Consider the following 6,288-nt stretch of genomic DNA (forward strand, 5'->3'; position numbering starts at 1 on the left):
CTTGTGAGGGGGCCACAACTTGCGGAGGGGGGCCTCATCTGAGGCGCACCTACTGTATGTGCTTATGTTGTGTAATTAGGGTGGCGCGGCACGGTTTCGCCGCTGCTAGGCTCCACTAGCACTCATCAAATAACTGTGCGTGGGGCCTCAAATTGGCCCCTGGCCCTGGTTATTCTTGAAAATACTTCATCTGCAATATCTTTTTGGGCCGTAAATCAATATACTTATGTTATTATAATGTAATTTTAAGTTTGCACATCTTTATTTATCATTTTTTCAAAATGTACATCTCTTCAGTTCAAACCCTGAACGCATACTGTCCACCTGAGTGGACATATAAAAATCTCTTTGAAAAAACTAGATTAAAAAAAAAATTCAAATCTTGTTTTTCATGCCCCAAGAGCAATAATAACACTTGGTAAAAAAATCCTGACTGAGGCTTTCATAATTCATGCATGAAAGGGTTTTTAACAAATATAGGGGCTGCATTCAAGGAAGCACTGTTTAGCCATTTTTCCACAACAATATCTAGGAATCATATCGATGTACATTTCAAACATGCTCATGAAAAAAACATCCTTCATCCATACATATACTGTCTTTTCTTCCTTATACCACTTTGTCCGGTAGAATAAGAGTAGGTCAAATAAATGTCAGAGGGTCCCTTTGGTTAGGTATTCCAAAATATTATATAAAATTGTCTTCTCTAGGTCATGCATCAACACACACAGTATTTCCATCATTTGAACACAATTTAACTGATGAACTGTCCTGATTCAAACCAGGATATAACACCCATTTTTTAGCCACCTAGTCATAACGAAGGGCAGCCATTAGGACGATTAGCTTTTGAATTAAAGAAAGACTTGGCTCATGATTATTCACTGTGACTTAACACTAGCCTTACAATTAAGATGTTCTTCTTTTAATTCAGTGGCCGCAGAGATAATGATGAGGATAATCATGGAACACACTTGGACTCCCTATGCATGTACTTTCAGCTCGGCGCATCAGCTCTAATGGAAACTATATAAGACTGGGGGGTGAATCTATCATATAGCTGTTTATTTTAGGGCTGTAAATATATTAACGCTTACGATTAATCTGAAAACCTTTTTAAAGAATTATTGCAAATAAATCACATTACCAAGTTTGACCCCAAGTTCCTCTCGTAACTGCATTGCGTACGTTAACTATGAATCGCATGGCAGTTAATAGGCAAAGAAAGTGGAGACACTGGCACAGAGGGAGATTACATTATGATAGCACAACACGAATACTTAGTACCATGTGAGCATGTGCCTTCTGTAGCGCCCGTTTTACAGACAGCCGTTTTGTCCATGCTACAGTTTAGTGTCTGAAAATTGGCAGAAAAACCCTCTAATCTCTCTTTCCAGTTCGTAATTTACTAAAAGTAAATACTAGTATCTTAAACGTTAAATTAATCCTGATTAATCACGGATATTGTGATTAACAGAATTACATTTTTAACAAATAACGCTATTAGTTTATTTCAAAAAAGTTTATTTCAAAAAACACACATCAGAATCAGAATACCTTTATTAATCCCACAGAGGGGAAATTGGCATCGTTACAGCAGGAAAGAGCCACAGACAGCTTAGTGTTACATATGTTACAAAAAGTACTAAGTTATGATATAATAAAAAATATAATAATAAAAAAAAGTTCAATCATAACTTAGTACTTTTTGTAACATATGTAACACTAAGCTGTCTGTGGCTCTTTCCTGCTGTAANGACAGCCCCAAAACATCACTGCTCTAGAGGAGATCTGCATGGAGGAATGGGCCAAAATACCAGCAACAGTGTGTGAAAACCTTGTGAAGGCTTACTGAAAACGTTTGACCTCTCTCATTGCCAACAAAGGGTATATAACAAAGTATTGAGATGAACTTGTTTGTTTGTAGGTGACCAAATACTTATTTTCCACCATAATTTGCAAATAAATTCTTTAAAAATCAGACAATGTGATTTTCTGGATTTTTTTTCTCATTTTGTCTCTCATAGTTGAGGTATACCTAGGATGAAAATTAAAGGCCTCTCTCATCTTTTTAAGTGGGAGAACTTGCACAATTGGTGGCTGACTAAATACTTTCTTGCCCCACTGTATATACATTTAAGGGATGGATATTCTCATATATGTCATATATACTGTAAGTTTTTGTGTGTTGACAAATACTTTGAAAGGACTATGGTACTGTATATAAGTTAAGTGTGGAAACATGATTAAATGAACATGTAATTTAGGGTATGTAATTTATTTAACACTTTTTGTTATATTCCATGGAATGGTCTTAACATCCCGATAGCAATTAATATATTAAACGCTTTGACAATAAATACATAAAAAAACGTCATCTGTGGAAGCCGTAGTACTGTAAAAAGCACGACCAATCATTTTAGCCGGCCCGGCTAAAATAACTGGATGGCCTACCTGCCTGTCAGCCTTCCATCTGTGCACAAACTTATCTCGTGCCCTCATTGGTCATGTTCGTGTGTGTTGGAGGAGGGGCTCTGTAAGGAAGTGGCACATTTCTTCCGGCTATGTATTTTCAAATTCTAGCGCACTTGAGCTGGTTTCTCCAAAATGACCTACCCCACCTTTAAGCTAATATAAAGATAGATTTGGAGACCCTAGCTTCCAGGCAAATGTATGTTTTTTCCTCAGTGAGTCAGAAAAAGGACGAGGATATTATTGATTATAAAGTACTAACTTCGTACCCAAGGACAGGCTGTGAATATAATGTAAGCACTAGGCACACACAAACTGTACACAACACATTTGGAGAATAACAACAGTTTATTCCCCCATTAATAGTGTGCTGTGACAGGAGACCTTGAGCCATAACTTGAGATTTGAGATTTATTTTGCAGCTTCTTTGTGCTTATGTGACTCTGTGCACATTGTTTACTGTATACCCACCTACATAATTCATCAAATTCCACAAAGTACGCCCCCAATGTGACATATTTTCATTAGAAGAGGCTTCAGCTATGCTAGCCTTATTCCCTGTTTAATTTCACAGGTTCTATTGTTGGTCGCATATCAGATTTATCAGTGCAGAGATTCACTGCAGTAATAATAACAAAGCATCTCCCAATATGAAGCCTAAAGGGCGAGACTTTCCCTCAGAAAAGATATTTCAAAAGATTAGCTTTATTTCCGTTCTGCACAGCTTCTTTTATCTATTATTGTGTTGCTTGTTTCTAATATCAGATTACAGATTTTCTTCAGAGGTACTACAGGCTCGGTTCACCCTCTGTGTTTGTGATTTAAGATTCTATGATTTCTTTGAGGAGAGACAGCTGTAATGCAATTTTGTGCAGCAAATTTGATTGACCTCACTTTTTCAACTATACTTAGTGATTTCCTACACTTCCCAAAATGTATTTCATGAACACATTGAAACATTGCATACGACCTATCCTGTGCTCCAGAGAGAAGAATGAAATGATGGAGTGGGTCAAAGGTTAACTTCCACCTCCTATGCCATAAAGTCATTTGTGACCAGCAAACAAAAAAAAACCATTTTCTGTTGGTCAGATATATATAACATTTTGGCTAAAACAATAGTGGTATGTACAGAAGCAGCTGGTAGTATGCTTAATGCCAACCTCATTAAAATATTTGTACCTGAGTCCTCAGAGTCTTTGCTGTTGGTAGCAGAGCAGTCCTCCATATCATCGTCAGACATTTCCATCTCCTCTTCTCCCCTGATGCCCATCAGCTGCTCATTGTGCATGTTTCTAATCTTCTGCAAAACACACAAAACACAAGGCATTTAAACGTATGCATTGTGAATATACTGCAAAGTACTGCAGAACACACACACAGCCATCTGTTTAGAGTCTTTCAGCTCAAGGTTCATAGGGGCTGAACATGCAAGCATATAGCCTAAATATACACACTCACATCTGGGCTAGGGAGCTGGATGACAACATCCGACAAGCATACTCACATATGCTGCATTTGTCAGGAGATTAAAGTGGCAACAGGGGGATACACATCAGCCACTGAATCTCACATTTGAGAAATATTTACAATACAAAAATAAATAATGACAATGTAGCCCGGTACAGTTTGACCTGTAGAAAGATCATAGTGACACCTACCTTACTCTATTAGCCGGATATGTATACATCCGTTCTATACTATATCACATTGGAGGGCACAAGGACTCTCTTACCTGGTTAATGCAGTGTGAAAGTATAGTGCAGATAAAAGACAGCAGGATTAAAACAGTTCTTTAACATGCTCAATAGCTTAACGATCAGAGAAAACGAGTCCTTCATCAATCTGACGCCTAAAACCATTCAAATGCCATCCTAGAATTATTGTAAGTATTCATGGGAATAAACACTTTAAAAACTTTTCTAATGTATTTTTGTCACATACGTAATGTTAAATAACTACAAATATTTATAGTTTATACCTTTTCTAAAAAAATCCCACGGGTAAATTAACAACACAAAGAACACAACATGCAATAACGGCCAAGGTGGTTAGATCTCTATATTTGTTTTCTTCAACTGTCCTGTTTTCAATTTGTTCACTTCAATTTCCTGTGCCATGTCAAAGAGGAGGGAAGACTGCTGTCTCTTAAGTGACATAACATGCTTTACCTTAGTGAGCGCATGAAGGGACGTGACATTTTGTCAGTACACATGATTTCCTTGTCTGTCGAAGCCTCTACACGGAGACATTGGTTTAACTGATTCTCCATGGCTTTACAATGCATCAAGCCTTTCAACAAAGTTACAAATATTGCTTTTAAAAACAAGATAATCCATAAAAAAAAACAAATAGAGCTATTAATAAAAGGTAAAAGTATTACCAGACAATTTGAGGTGTTTCACTCAGGACCAAAGGGATAGACCAACATTCAGACTGACAAAAACTCTGACTTCCCATACTCTCCAGCCATGACCCTTCACGTTTATTCCTAACATGCAAACAATGCATACTATTGTTAACATGTTCTTCTTGTTTGAAAAGTTTCATTGAGCAGAGTTAAAATGCATAAAAAACTTTACAATTACACAGCTTAATTTAAGAGTGGATAGAGATTTGATGAGATTTTAATTAAAAGGAAAACAGCATGCATGAAAGAATAGAAACATTTACTGAAAGGGAAGAAAACAACAGGTAAATCGTGACTTATTAGAATTAGATTCACTTAATTTAGGCAACTAAAAGAGCATCAAGTATAAATCGTGTTTAGACAGAGTTATGGCTATATTCTGCTGTAGTCTGGCTGGAGTACAGATGGTGAGGCAGTTTGTCTTATTATGGATACAGTGATGGGAACGATACCCAGCCTGACTGAGGCACCCATAATAATTCAGGAGCTGATTTACACTTATGTTAAACACAAGAGGCTTTTCAACAGCAGCAGTAACAAACATGGGGATCTGAACACACACTCACCCTGTGCGCTCTGTGATGCAAAGGCTACTGTCATTACACAATGGATTTAACAACGTGTAGAGGCATGGTGCTCCGCCTAACAGCAAATCAATATTCGTGGGTTAAAGTGTAAAGTGTGATTAATGTATCAACACTCTAATGTGGACAGCTCCCAGCAGCGGTTCTGAATGCTTGTTAATGTCATAGATCTATTTCTGGAAAATGTATTAGCATTTTCATAGTTCTGTGGGGGATGGAGTGGAATGAACGCTATTCTCTTTTGATACTGTACATGAATATTCACAAAGACTAGGGCCTCATTGACATTCAACATTGTTTCAGGCACATGCTGTGACAAAGCTTTAATTGCAATGACATGCGTTTTCTGTGTGTAGATATAACACTTTATATACAGTGGTTTGTGTGTGTGTAATGTCTGGTTGTTGATTACATCCCTAACTCAATACTTTCTATACTCCGCAGATCAAAACCTCATCAATGAGATCTATAGCTAATGCTGCACCATTAATAAAACACACCACACTCCATTAAATACACATTTTCGCCATAATTAACATGGCATTTGTCTGAAAGTACATACAAATAAAGCTATGCCAGTTTTATTACGCTGCTATGGACAGTCTTGCACTAATGTACATTCTCAAAGATATTGAAGAGACTGTTATTTTGTATATATTGATTGTTTTGCTTTTATTTATGTCTTAATTAGACCCTCCAGAAAAACGCGGGCAAAAATCCTTGATTATGCGGGCTAAATTCCTTGATTATGCGATTAAACATGCGGGGTTTTTATGTGATTTTATGCGGTGAAATTGCGGGAAGTTGCGAAATATGCGGAAA

Source organism: Notothenia coriiceps, unplaced genomic scaffold, assembly GCF_000735185.1.
Source record: "Notothenia coriiceps isolate Sejong01 unplaced genomic scaffold, NC01 NC01_scaffold00029160, whole genome shotgun sequence".
Lineage (NCBI taxonomy): Eukaryota > Metazoa > Chordata > Actinopteri > Perciformes > Nototheniidae > Notothenia > Notothenia coriiceps.